This window comes from Grus americana, chromosome 5 (genome assembly GCF_028858705.1).
Source record: "Grus americana isolate bGruAme1 chromosome 5, bGruAme1.mat, whole genome shotgun sequence".
Taxonomy (NCBI): Eukaryota; Metazoa; Chordata; class Aves; order Gruiformes; family Gruidae; genus Grus; species Grus americana.
This window is the reverse complement of record NC_072856.1, coordinates 885439-899815: the sequence shown is the minus strand read 5'-3', so window position 1 is coordinate 899815 and position 14377 is coordinate 885439. Positions and strand designations below refer to the sequence as shown.

Here is a 14377-nt window from a genome sequence, read left to right as displayed (position 1 = left end):
CCCGTCCTGTGAGGAAACCGCCGGGCTCGGGGGGGCTTCCCCGGCGCCCCCAGCTCGGCTGTGCCCCCCCCCGAGCGTGGAGGGGGCGGCACCCCGGCACCGCGGCGCTTATCCCGGTGCCTCCGGGCCGCGGGGGAAGGGGGGGGGGCCGGGCGCGGCCGGGGCTGTGAGGGGCTGGGGGGGGGGGGGGGGCCGGGGCCGGGGGGGGGGACCGGGGCGGAGGGGGGGCCGGGGGGGCGGGGGCAGACGCGGCGATTGGCCGGTGGCGGCGAGCAGGAGCGCGGGCGATTGGGCGACGCGGCGGAGCGAGTGGCGGAGCGGCGGCCGGCGATTGGCTACGGACGAGGAAGCAGGAAGGAGAACGGAGGGGCTCGCGGCTTGCGGGGAGTTCGCGGCGGCGGCGGCAGCGAGCGGCGGTGCCTCCTCCTCCTCCTTTCCCCCCCCCCCCTTCCCCGCGGCCCCGGCACCCGCCCCCGCCCGCCCGCTCCCGGCCTCTGCGCGCCGCCCGCCCGGGCCGTGCCGGATCGCGACGCCCTGCGGCGAGGGCGGGCGGCGGCAGCGGGGGCGCCTCATCCCCATCCCGCAGCCGGGCGGCTGCCGAAGAGGCGGCAGAGGAGGCGGCGCTGACGCAGCAGCGTGGAGCCCGGGACTCGGGCGCCTCGGGAGGGCTCCCGTCGCTGGATCTCGCCCCGGCCGGGGCCTGCGGCTGCCCCGCGGCGCGGGAGCGCGCCCCGGTGAGTCCCCACGCGGCCGTGCCGAGCGCCCGGAGGAGCCCGCGGCGCCGTCTCGTCCCCTCCGCCCCCGGTAACTCCGGCGGGCCGGGAGCAGGTGCCGCCGGGGCCGGGGGGGTGGGGAGGGTGGAGCGGGGAGGGCGCCGGGCCACCGGGAACTTTCCTCGCCGACGGGGGTGGGCGGCTCCGGCGCCGGCGGCGGGAGCCCTGGGAGGGCATCGCGGGCGGCCGCGGCTCGGCGCCCCGCGGGGAAGCGGCCTCGGCGGCAGGTGGGCCGGGCCGGGCCGCCCTCAGGTGCGGGCGGCGGTTGGGCACGCGCGGCGGCCGTTAACTTGCAAAGTCCCGGCGGTGCAAGGCCGAGCCTAACCCCCATCCTCCCCCCCCCACACCCTTCGGCGGGTCCTCCCTCGGGGCGAGCCCGTCCGGCCCCGGCGGCTCGGCAGGACAAAGGCGGCGGGGCCGGCGGCCGCCTGACAGGCGGGGCGGGGGGGGGGGGTGGCGGCCAGGCCTCCGGGCCGGGGAAGTTGCGGGAGCCGGAATGGGTGCGGGCTCGGTGGGGGCTTATCGCCCCGGGGGTGCGTGCGGCGGGATGGCGAGGGGTGTGAGGCGATGCCCGGGGAAAACCGCCGCTCTCCCCCGGCTCCCTCCGTGCCGGCCCCTTCTGGGGCACCGGGGAGTGTTTCGGGGCGGCAGCCAAGAGCAAAACCAGCTCTGCCCCTTGAGAAGTTCGCGCAGGGCGGACGTGGCGGTGGGTCGGTGTTTTGGGGGGGGGGGGAGGGCCCGGCCCTGAGCGTGGAAATGAACCCCTCGCCTGGACGGCCGTGAATTGAGCGGGTGAGTTTCTGGACTTTCTCGTCGTTCGCTGTGAGGTGTCGGCGATGCCGCGCAGGTGGGGAGCGGTGTGTCTCCGTGAGCGCAGGTGGCATCCAGCCTCTTCGGGGGACGGCGGCGGAGTTGGGGTTTTCCTCGTGTGTTAACCCCCCCAGCCTCCTCTCTGCCGCGCTTGCCGTGTGTTTCCCGAGGCCCTGGACATCTCTGTTTTCCTGTCGGTAGCTCCGGTGGCCGAGAGCTTGTTTCCTCTTCTCCTTTTGTGTAGCGGTAGCTCCTAATGGAGGCAGCTCCGCTGGCTCCCTCTTTTCCAGCTGCTTCTACGAGGCGCAGGAGCCAGCACATGTGACTGGGCAGATCTCGGCAGACTAGCAAGTGCTCTCCGGGCTACCGCTCGACAGCCGGCCGCCGATGCAGGGATACCCGCGCCCCGGCACCAGGAGTTGCAGGGACCCCCTCTCTTTCAAAAGAGCAGCCGTGAAAACTTAAAAAAATACAAGCATTTGGGATCTATTCTGTTTGCCTTTTCTTTCTCTCCCCCCCCCCCCCTTCCCTCTTTCCACGAGCGCTTATCTGAAAGAGGTTCTGGGTTTGTTTTGTTTTAAAGAATACAGCTGCCCCTCGTGCTCGCTCTCCATCTGAAGTAATCATTGTCAGGAGCAGGCAAACCTCAAAGCGAAAGGCTTTTCTGGGCTTTTGCTAGCCTGGTTAATTGATCTGTCCATCAGTTTGCCACAATTAGAAAGCGCTCGCTCCAGACTGGCGGGCTCTGTGTGATCTTTGGTGCCGCGGTTGCAGGACCCTGTTCTGGGGTCTTGGGTTTTTGTTTTAACGTTTCCAGTCCTTACGGTTGTGAGAGGTTGGGTGACGTGAGCTGTATGATAGACTGATGCTTTTGAAATCTTAATGTGATTTAAATACCAGCACGCTGCTGATCGCTTTAACAGAAATATCCTGTTAACATATTCATCCCGAACCATCCTTCACGTTTGTCATGTCCTGGCTACCTGAATCGTTCTCGAGCTTCAGCTGGCACTGTCTAAATATTTGCTTGCGATAGGAAACTGTGTGTTAGTCTGATTTAACAGGACATTTTGGATTTAAACATTGATTTCTGTTTGTTTTCCTAATGAATTCAGTGTAGCATTTTAAACGGAGCAGCAGCATAGGCTTTCCAACTGCTGTTCTCGACCAGACCAGAATCGCTACCACGGTGAAGTGTAGCAGTGCTTGTAGGTGTAAAATCAGCTGAAAAGCGCCAAACCTGCGGGTGAAAATAATTCCCTCAACTTTGTGAGAGTGAATCCTTTCTGGATGCTCCGTTCGCTGTGGGTTGATGGTGACGATTGTGTGGAAGAATATAATGTCGCTTAGAAGTGTAGCGTTCGGGGGGGAAAAACAGTCACAACCTTGGTCCCGTAGCAGAAATGTTGTTATTTCAGAAGCCGCTGAGGTTTTCTCATTCAACTACATCAATTAGTCTAATGTTGGCGCTCTGTCCTTCTTGCCAGTCATGTGCAGCACCTTTCTGTCTCCAGTCTGACAGCCTTATTATTTATCTGGGTTTTTTAACCTCTCTGGGCAGAAGACATAAGCTAATTGTGTTTGCTGTGATGGTGTTAATTGCTACTCTTTGATTCGGGGGCTGTACGGACCATGGGATGTGTGTACTGGTACAGGCTGTGGATATCTGATTTGGGTAGTGCTTGGCGATTATTTTGGGGAAATACACCCTTCAGCAAATGCTTTTCTAATACTACTGCAGCACTGAAAGTAAGCCCTTAGCAGCAAATCTATCCAAAATAAACAATTGAAAAATAATTAGGAATTGTAGGCAAAGGCGTGCTTGCTGTTTGGCATTAAGTTCAGATCACGAGAAAACGAATGATTATATCAGGTGCTGCAAAAATAGGAAGGTATGTGCAGATATTGCATCCGAAAGGAGCTGTGCGGGGCTTTTTTTCGCCCCATGTAATACTCAGTTACCCATGGCGAGACACCCCATGGAAGTAACGGCAGGAGCAACCCCTGCTTTGTGCCCAACCAGCCAAACTAATTAAGTCACAGCTATCATATTGTTAATAATACATGAAACGGCAGTTCAGATAACTGGGAAATACAAAAACTGAAAAATAAACACCCCAAAGAAGTCGTAAAACTAAAAATAGCTTCAAATACAAGCTGTGCGCTTTGTGCCATCGGCCGTCACGGGCCGGGGTAGCCGTGTACATGATGGCTGGGGAAGTTTGGTCATCCGGGAGCTTTCCTCCGAGTGCGGAGGGCTTTCTCACCGCCTGGCTTGGCTTTCTGCTTTGCCTCGCGATGTGTTTGCCTGCCTGTTTTCAGGCAGGTTATAGGTGAGCTGCGAGTAATCTGGTTATATTTGCTGCTGTAGATCAGTGTCTGTCTTCAGATATTCCCTCGAAGTGTAAAGACTGGGGAGCGTTCGGAGCGTCTGGGTGCAAACTGTGTTTCAGGGAAGAAAAAGGGGGATGCTTTGTACGGTGCTCAGGAGGAGTCGTGCCTCAGCGTGAAGCCTGTGAGACTTTGGGACAGGGGCTTCTTCAGAAATGCTTATAGCTGTCCGGCACAGCAAGCTCCTCTTCCATTTGGACCAAAGGCATGGTTTTTAATGACACAAAGTACTAAAATTCATGGCCAGATTGCTACTCTGAGTGAATGAGTTATCTGTAACAAGACCATTACGACTTAACCCTCTAAGCTTTGGCCCTTGCAACCCCCGTACTGGCAACCGATACTCTTTAAATGGGGAAAATGCACTTAAATGTAATACTACTGGTTTTATTTCTTACGACTGAAAGAAATGTGATTGTATGGGACAATGCAATAGGCCTTTATCCAGTTACTGTCCAGACTTGATATTCTAGCATGAAGCTTTTTTATAAAAAAGTAGAATAGAGCTGCAGTGGTATTTCATGTGAGAGTAAAAATAAATAAATAAAAAAAATCTTCCGTTAGAGGAACAGGACCGTGGAAATCTTTATCTTGCTGTAAAGTGAAGTGAGGGACTGATGTTATCTTTAAAAAGTTAAACTAAAGGATGTCATTAAGAAGAATAAATATAAATCTGACTTAAAATGAGTTTGTTTTGCACCTGTTCTCTGTCCCCATCAATATTTGTGCCACTGGAATTCAATTCATCTGTTACATGTTATTTCTTCTCTTGCAATGTGGGTGAAAACCCATTGAAAATGGGAGAGAGTATGGAGAGCTGGTGAGATGTGGTCAGCTGAGTGAAGTAAGCAACCTGAACCTCGTATTAAAATCTCTGAACTGTCAATATTACAGTAATATAATTTCCAAAGACTATTTTGAGTTAAATCATAGTGGAAGCCCCTCAGCTAGGGACGGCAGTGCTGCTCTCTGGTTCTGGTGAAATGTAGCTGCAAATGAGGATAACGTGTCTGGAGAAGCAGTTATTTTTCCCATATCCAGCTAATCGTTGATGTACATTGAATTTCATGAAATCTCTCGGAGGGTGCATGGCTATTAACTCCATGCGAGTCAAAAATAAGACGGGGGACGCTTCTGATGTTTGTCCGGGTTCTCTCGGGTGTGAGCCTGCTCAGGCAGGCGTTAACGGCCTCTCGGGGATGGGGGCTGAATGTCTCTGTCCTTGGCCAGTTACAGACCATGGGAATGTGCAGCATGACACGCCGTAAGTCCGGCAGCACTGAGCAAGCACCCTTGGTGTCTGAGCTGTGCCGCTGCAGTGGTGTATAGCAAAGAAACACCTATTAAGATGGGGAAGGAATGTGTGTCGGCTCACCGAGAGCACAGCGTGTTCAGGGCCTTGCGTCTACGCTTTTCACACGTGGCACAGCTGGGAATGCTGCTTTTATCTGGGTTTTTTTTTAATTCTGACTTAGATTATAGGTGCATCTTCATTAAAGACTCTTGGATGAAATCTTGCTGAGGGCTGCTTTCAGTCACTCGTTTTGTAGTTCTCCTTCCTTTGCCGTTTAAATTTCCCAGCGTGTTTAGAGACTGGCAGTACGGGCTTTCGAGAGGTGTTTACTGCAACACGTGCGGCCAAGCACCGTGACGAAAAAGAGTGTCGTGGCGTCGGCAGGGTGTCAGCTAATCTTGTCAGCACGTTGGGTGCTGTGCTGGCGCTGGAGAGCGGCTGGGGCAGGGAGGCTTTGGGATGTGTCCGTGTCGTGGCCATTTCCTTCCCCTGCCCGAAGGAGTGCGGCACAGCCCGGGTAGGCTTTTTTTTCCTGCCGCAACGCGCTGCCGATCGGGTGTCGCGGGTGTAAGCGCTTCTGGAAATTGCATGCGAAGCAAGTGGGCTCCTGCGTGGCTGTGCTGGAGTGGTTTTGGCATTGAAGAGCGTGGGGTTTGTGTTAAATGTGTTGTGTTCAGGAATAAGACGATGATTCGGTTCAGAGCTGCCGGTTGCTGTATTCCTCGTGTCCCAGTTCTCTTGAACAAAGGTGTGACTAAACAAGAAAATTATGATTTTCATATTTTTTTTCCCCCCTTTGTAAACCACATCACAGGAGTGCTTGCTGGCACCCATTGTTCTTCAAGCAGTTTTTTGAAGGGCTTTCTCATGCTCAGCTTTGGAAATATACAGCTTGCCCAGCTCAGCAGGCTTGATTTTTTTTTTTTTAATAAAAGATCTTGGCTTTTAGTGACTGCATGTGTATCAATATTTCAAATTATTTACGATGCTCTTAGGAATAAAAAGGAGGCATTTTCCTAGCATTGATTTGAATAAAACTGCTTTGCTGGCAGCTTATTTTTCGGTGTCTGAATTATCATCCTTTAAATAAAATCACAGTGCTAGAGAAGCATCGAGATCCATGGGCATCGCTGAACTGTGCTGCTTCATACGTACACCATGCATGGCCTTCTATTGTTCCTGGCTGTGGCCTGTGCAAAGCACTGAAAATAGCAAGCTTTAGCCTGCCTTCATGCAGTACAGCATTATCCTCTGCCGCTTGTCTTCATTGTATCTTCGAGTGCCTGCGGAATACCTGGAACGGGCTTAAATTGGCAGCGAAGAAAAGAAATTAGGAGTTAGAGGCATGCAAGGAAAAAGATGGTTGAGTTGACTTTTGCAGGCTGGAAGGGAGAAGGCGCTGCTGCGGGAGTGCGGCCGAGCAGCTGCAGCAGCACGTTGCTCGCAGAGCAGGCGGATGCTGCCCGAGCCGAGAAGCACCCTCTCACGCCGAATCCTCGCCGGGGAAGTTCTTTAAAGAGCGTTTTAACTAGACCCTAAAATGGAGGGGGCTCGGGGCTTTGCGAGAGCGGCAGCGTTACACGATCGTTTGCTGTGAGTATTAGGGCAGTTGGCAGCTTGAGCGCGTTCTTGCTGGTTTAGGTTTGGGAATACTGTAAAAAGGATTTGGGGGGGGGGGGGCGGGTGGGTGGGTGGAGAGGGGCACTGAGGCATCTCCCTCTGCAGAGGGAGGATGGAGAGGCACCGGGGGGATGCAGGCAGAGAGGAATAAGCAGCAATAATCACATATTGATAAACACAGAAGACTTGGAAGAAAGAGGAAAGCGCAGGCTTGTGAAGGAAACTAGTGGGCAGCAGCAGGGGTTTTTTTATTCTGTTTTTTTAATTTAAAAAAAACCCCAAAAAACAGATGCAAGAGGCATGTTTGGTTTTGTTTCTTTGTTTGCCTAGCTCAGTTAAAATCAGTTCAAGAAAGCAAGGTTGGAGGTGGTTGAGATCTCTCCAAGGTGAGCAAGGTAGCAAAGGAAAAGGATTTGGCAGCTATAATCACTTGTAGACAGAAAGGAAGAGATTTTCTTAAAATCCTGGCTACATGCCAGGTGGCAGGATGGGTGTGAAAATCCTGACGACTTGGACAGGTAAATCCCAAACTGGGAATTCCTTAGACCTCAGCAAATTGCATGAGCAGAGGGAGTGAGCTGGGCTTTTGGGGGATTTGTGCCCTAACCCAGCACTTGGTAACCCCAACTCTCTTGCGCACCCCTAATTATCTTGAGGTGGTACATACAATAACCAAGCAAGTGCTGGGCAGAGCGCCTGGCGAGGCAGAACCTGTACTGACTGCTGTCTGCCCCCCTTTCATTTGCGAGAGCCCTGTCATCTTGTCTCTCCCTTTCTTAGATGCTGGATTTCCTGAAAGATCTCTAGGAGTGTAGTTATTCGGGATTTCTACTGTTCTTGCGTTCTGGTTGCAAAGCAGTGAATCCTTTCAAATCCCGTTAGAGAGGACAGACAGCGTTATTGGGAAAGCACAGTTTAGCCAGCCTTCAAAAAAAAAAAAAAAAAGCCATTTTCATTTCTTGCCGTTTCCATTTCTTCCCACATAGTGGAAGAAGAGCCAGGGAATAATTCCTGCTTCAGAATAAATTACCAGCTTTGCTGAAATTGCAGTCCTGACACCTCGGGGGCTATAAAGGTGTGATAAAAAACCTGCCCCTCTTGGTGCTGGGGAAGAAGGGGGCCGCAGCTCTGCATGGGGGCTGCGGGTCAGCATCGGTCATTAGCAGCAAGTTCAGCCTAGCGCCGAAGTTTTTGATGCAAGTAGCATAATTACAGCGCGGATAGCGCACCGCTACCTGCGAAAGGCGCTTGTCTGCGCTCAGCATACGTGTGACTTGCATCAGTTGTCCTGCCCGAAACCGCTAATGAGCTTAAGAACTCTGCTGTTTTCTCTGTGCTTAACAAAAATTAAATCCTTCCCTCCAAACAAATGTTGTCGCGTGCTTAGCCCGATGCTTTCATACAAGTACAATGGGTAATCGCTGACCGTGCCAGAGATGCCACCTCAAAGCTCATTACTGAATAATTAGGTGATCCTTAACCTTTCCACAAAGTTTGGGGGTTTTGGGAGCTCGGGGCGGTGGGTTTTGTACTGATAACACGACTTATCCCAAGACTCGGCCTTGAATTTCAGGTACTGGGCTGTTCCAAACTCCATCTGTCCACTAAGTGAATGTCAATCCAATTTAAGCTTGCATATGTTTCCAAGGAAACCATCAGAGGCAATGGTGAGAAATGGACCACAGAGGGACGGGGAAGTAAGCGCAACAGCAGCATTTTTACTTTTCAGTACTTAAATGTCATTAAAACCTAGTTAGCTATAATAACCCTACATAGAGCAGTGTTTAGGTACTTGAAGGTCAGGGAGTTCCTCTTGAGGAGTCTGTTCTGTGTGTAAATGAAACATAGTCAATTTAAAAAATAAAAAAAGGGGAAAGTAGCTTCAGGTGCTGCTCCCGAAGTCTCATTCCAGCTCTTAGAGCTTTACACTTTCCCATATAGATTATGGTCTTACATAGTGCAGTCCTAATTTTCTTTCCTTTCTGGCGCAGGCTGGAAAACTCCTGCAGCCATATAAAAACCTGTCCAGCCCCTCAGCTGAACAAAGCGAGCTGTAAATTCTTTCTCCCTTTTCTACCCAAAGGACTCTTTATATGCATAATTAGACACCTCTCCCCAAAAATATAAACTGAAAGTGTTTAGATAAGTTAAAGATCAGTGTCCTGGTCATGCTAAAAGAGCAACAAAGCATCTTAGTGCTGCATGCTGTGTATTTCTGCGCTGGTTTGGAGGGCAGTAGCAGTGATGCGCCTTGCCTGAGGAGCAGGAAGGCAGATGAATATTTGGATATTTGCTTCTGATCACTCAGACCAACCCAAGGTGTTGTAGTACCCCAAGGGCTCATCTTTTACCCAAGGTGTGAGAATTTCCAGACCCTTACCAGCTCAAGTATGCCTTTTAGAGATATGAAAGGGAACCCATAAGGTTAGACTGAGCATAAGGCTGCGTAGGTTGGTTGCTGCTTGTTACCTTTTGTAGATCCTGCCAGCGGGCCGTGTCGACCACAGCAGAGAACCAGTGGGACTCGTGGCACGCCCTGTGTCCGCAGGGCTCTGAGAAGCATCTCTCAGCTCTGCTAGTGCTCCCGTGCCGCGTGGCAAAGTTGTGAGCAGAGTGGGAAGCAGCAGAGCAGTCTGGAGACTCAACGGCAGAATTTGTGCTTGGTTTCTGTTTAGAAGAAATTAAGGGTTTTTTCCCCATTTAGTGGAATTCATCTTTAATTGAGAGTTTAAATTCTGCAGAAGCTAGAATTGCAAGTCTGCCTTGCTTTCTGAAGAGAAGTGTATTTCTGCCTGTTAATACAGCCATTAAATAAAATGTTTATCTTGGTTATTGAAATGAGTAGCAAGGTTCTCACTTTGGAGCTCTAAAACGGGATATTATCTGTCATTTTAGTTTAAAGAATGCTGCTAGTACGTTTAGGCTTAAAATGTTTTACTATGACAAATAACTGAAGCAGGAACTGAAATTCTGGTATCTGGGGATATCCTGCGTGGGTATATTGTATCCTGGTGCATTGTAACTGCAATATGAGGCAGAAACTCCTCAGCTCAAAGCTCTGTGCAGCTGTTGTCCAGCATCAGATTCTCTGTGGATCAAATCTCCAGAGATTTGGACTGCCAGCGGCAAAACTGGCTCTGGGGAGGTGGGCACCCGGGCACGGGCGCTGGGAGACGTCCTTGGGGCCGAGACGACGCGGTAGCTCAGCGGTTCTGCCCGGCAGAGGGGGGGCTTTGCAGCATGTACCTCCTTATCAGCTGTTTACCCTTCCACGCCTGGGCATGGCATGGGAAAGCAGAGCTTGCTGCAGCTTTCCTGTATCTTCCGGCAGCTCCTGGGAACTTTCTACCAGTTCTTCTGCCGTTCGACCGGTAGCTGCCACTTTGGCTCTGCTTCAGCTGGCAGCTCCTGCAGCTGCAGGCATCCTTCTCTGGTCAGATTTGCAATGGTCTAGCTTCAGATTTTGTCTACTTGTACCCCAGCCTGCTGGAGTCTGTAGCTCTAAACTGTTTGAATCTTTTCCCCTAGTGCTCTTGTGTCAGTGACTTGGATGCATGAGGGCGTTTTTCTCTTCCTCATCTATCTGCCGCATGTGTTGAACATCTCAGTGTTCAATGTTCTCAAATCCTGTAGCTGACAATCGAGAGGTAATGCTAATTTTATTTTTTTTTCATTTCTCCATTTGTCAGTGCTAGGAGTTCCTCAAAAGCTTTACTTTCTTCTTCCCTGTTACAAATATGATCTCCTTGAAGCCAGAGCTGGAGGAAGTATGGGGGAGGGTGGGGAGGGTGGGGGGTCTTCCAATTATCAGAGCACTTGTTTGTGAAGAACAGCTTGCGTAGCACTTGTTAGGACTCTTGTTCCTGGTACTCAACGCACTTAGGTATTTTGAAGCCACAGCCTGACTTCAAGGGACCTTCCTGAAAATCCAGTTGGAGGCACCCATGACACTTCCATAAAACTAGGCTCAACTGTTTAAAAGCTTTGTGGTTCCCAAGAGGAAGTCATAATTATGCTCCTTAGCCAGAGATCTGATGGTTTATCCTCTGGACTTCACGCTGGCTTTGCTGTGACCTGCACTGGTGTGAAAATGGAAGTCTTCAAAGACTTGTTGCTGGGCTCCCCTTGAGATGAGACAGTGCCTCTGTTTAGGGAGCAAATGTCTAAATGGGCCCCTCTGGTAGCCACAAGTTTGCGTGTGAAACATTCAGGTATGAATAAAGTTAGAGTAACTGTAGGTGAGATTTGCGTTGGAGCTGGAAGACATGTAATGGAAGTGGTCTAGTCTCAAAGCAAATTGTAGCTCTTGGTGCTCAGGACTTTCTCTGCACAGAAAACGCCTGTGCTGTACGTGAGCTAAACTGCTTCTGATGGTTCTCTTGTAACGCGTGGCATGTAGCATGGCAATGTGGTACAGAGGTACCACAGCGCTTGTTTGGGTTAACTCGCCCCCCCCCCCTTTTTTTAGTGCAATCTCGTGACAAGTGCTGTTAGCCTGAAATTGCGGTGCTAGATGGATGTGGAAGTTGGGGAGAGATGCAATACTGGATGTGTGTGCTCTTAATATAAATGGTGAAAATAGCAGTCAAGCTTTAAAGCACCTTTACTCGCTGTACAGCCCCCATTTATGTGTACCCGTGGCAGTAGTGGGTCTAGAGAAGGAACTTGGAGTGGCCATAGTCAGCCGTGCTGTAGGGCAGGGGACGAATTGTACCAAAACATTGCTGACAGATGTTCCTCTAACCGTTCTTTTTAACCTCAACTTCTTCAGGCAATCTCCTGCTTTTTCTAGCCCTGCAGGAAGGAAAGATGTAGGAAAAGACTCCAAATCTCCGTAAGTGCAGTTTAAGTCCTTTCCTTCTCTCATTCCCTAGAGAATGCTATATCATCATCTTAGTACATGTTAGGAACTTTTTTGTCCACTCTGTTTTGTGATTGGGTTTTTGGTTTGCTTTTTTTATTGTATGACGTGAGCCCCTACGCCCTCTCCTTGCTGGTCATCTCCAAGCCCTTGGCCGTCGCTGCTCCCTTGCTGCTCCAGTATTGTGTGCAGCACGGAGAGCAGTGGGCCAGCTGGAGCCGGTTCCCACTTGGAGTCCCTCCACGCTGCGCGTGGTGTGGCTGACACGCAGCGCTCCTGGGCATCTACTCCCGGGGTGTTTATTTTTTCACGACAGTGGGATGTTGTTGACCCCTCCAGCTTGTGCTCCTCAATAGACCTCAGCAGCTTTCTGCAGAGTGCCGCCTTGCTGGCATTAGTGTGACTGAGAATTCCTGCCTGTCTGGTGTGCAAGTTGTGTATTTATCCTTGTTGGGGGGCTCTTTACGTGTTTTATTTTTTTAATGCTTCTCTGGTGCATCAAGATCATATGTGAACCCATAGCTTGTCTTCTGACTTGCTTGCTGTCTCTCCAAGTGTTACCTGCAAGTGAGTCTGTGACTCAGTAATAAAATACTGTGTGACTTGCTAATAAAATTCTGAATAGTCTTAGGCCTGCTCCCGAGGAACCTGCTGTGTCTGTTGGTGTGTCTTGTCACCGAATCTCGTTAGGTTTGGGGAAAGGCTGCATTGGGGTCTAGCGTCTGTGTTCTTCAGGCCATATGTCCCTGCCGGGGAGCAGCCTGAGAATAATTGAGGAGCAAAACCTAGCAGAGCACTGGGCGTATTCAGTGGCAGTAACCAAGCAGGTTCAATAGATGATTCCCAGATATTCTCCTTGTCTCCTATTCTGCCATGAGCAGGGTCTGCTCGCCGGTCGCTCTTGGGGCATGCTTTCTGCATAAGGTTGGGTGGCTGAGCCGGGTGTCTGTGCCGCAGCCAAGGGAGCGTAACCCCGTAGGGCTCCCATGGGACATGGGGCACCTTCTTCAACCAAAACCCCACATACTTCAATTCAGAGCTCTTGGTATTGTGTAACTCGCTCATTGTTCTTAATTGTTCCTGACTTTGTCTGGTTTTCTTTCCAGCTGTGCAAAATGCAACAGAATCTAAGTAGTACTTTGGTGTGATGTAGTTTCAATGGCTCACCTTATTGAAAACGCCTTATCATACCCATTGCTTTGAAAGCTAAGTGTGTTTAATCACTCCCTTTCTGAATGGCCAAATAGTGTCACGCATGTATAGGTAGATAAATGCCAGTTAATGAGTGGATATAAAACAAATCACTCCCAGCGCAGGTCTGCAAATGCTGTCCGGTCTATTTAAAGGTGATATTTGTTGCCATGACTGATCAAACCTGGGGTGCAAGCAAATGTGTGTATTTAAATATACCTCTAATGATATGGGTAAATGATGAAAGAGCTGGGCCAGCTTCTAATGGGAGTTAAATGGGCTCTCGTGGAAGTGGTGTTCCAGTGATTGGGCTTCTAGTTGTCGAAAGTGGCTGAATTGCCTGTGTTTGGCTTGTGGTTTCTGTTATTTTAATACCACTTAACAGTTCTTGTATGGAGACATGTAACAACATCCCACTGTCTTGCTTGAGAGCTTTCTCTCATCGGATTTGTGATGACAACATCACGCCGGTTGCCGTTTGCTAGAGGTGATCTTCTAGCTCTGTCTGGGACCTTTGGCAGCAGGGGCGTTGAGTCCCTCTGCTTTCCTGGGCTTAAACTGTCGAAATGAAGTTTTTGCAAGGGATGGTGATCCCTCCGCCTGGGCTGGGAGCAGTGTGGCAGGCGTGGTGCTGGCCACGGTGAAAGGTCCACACGTGGGTTTCCCCAGCCCCACCTGGACCCCTGTTAATTCTGGAAAGAGCCGGTGCTGGGCAGTTAAAACCTTGGAAGTGCTAATTGCTTAGTAATGACAAGTGTAATCACCAAGCAATTAACTTTAAGCACTTTGTGGCTGGTGGAGGTTCAGGCTGGTAACTTTAGGTTCCAGACTAAAATCTCATCCATTTTCTGTACAAGTGCGATTGTGCTTTGGGGCTTCCTGTACGCTTCATGTTGACTCCCTGAGTCTGTAAATGTCTTCCACCTCTCTACCTGCCACCTTACCGGAGTGTGTATTCCTGTGTGCTGATTCCCTTTAATGGAGAATCAGTTAATAAAATGCTCTTTTAAAAAACAAAGCAACTAAAACCCCCTTGTCTGAATTGAGCTGTACAGGTGAGTGTGTTAACACCACCTTAGGAATTAAGAAATTTGTTCTCCTTCAAGAAATGCAAAGGTGTTGCAGCACTGTTCAGTTGTGCTGAATTTTTTTTTTGACTGACCCAATACATTGAACCAGTTGAGTTGTGAAATTTTTAAGAGGAGCTTTTTCACTTACCTTGTACTCATTCGTAACCACTGTGCTCTCACATTAAAAAGAGGGGGGGGAAGGTACTACGGTGAGTTCAGGGAGGCTTGGCGGTTTTACCTTGGTTGTAACTGTGCCGCTAAAAGATGCGTAGACAGACATCTGTATGTGTAGTGTTAATTGATACTGTACTTAGTGAAGGAAAAAAGGAAATTGTAAGTGTATTTTTAAATGCATAAAAATATTTCA

The 14377-nt window shown here is 50.5% G+C and overlaps 1 protein-coding gene across 1 annotated transcript in view; it reads left to right on the top strand.

Annotated features, from left to right (window-relative positions):
• The first annotated feature begins 416 nt into the window (after positions 1-416).
• BAHD1 (bromo adjacent homology domain containing 1) overlaps positions 417-14377 on the top strand; it is a 38385-nt gene continuing 24424 nt past the window's right edge. The window contains exon 1 of the mRNA XM_054828319.1: positions 417-734. The gene's annotated coding sequence lies outside the window, so the exon portion shown is untranslated. The remainder of the gene's footprint in view (positions 735-14377) is intronic.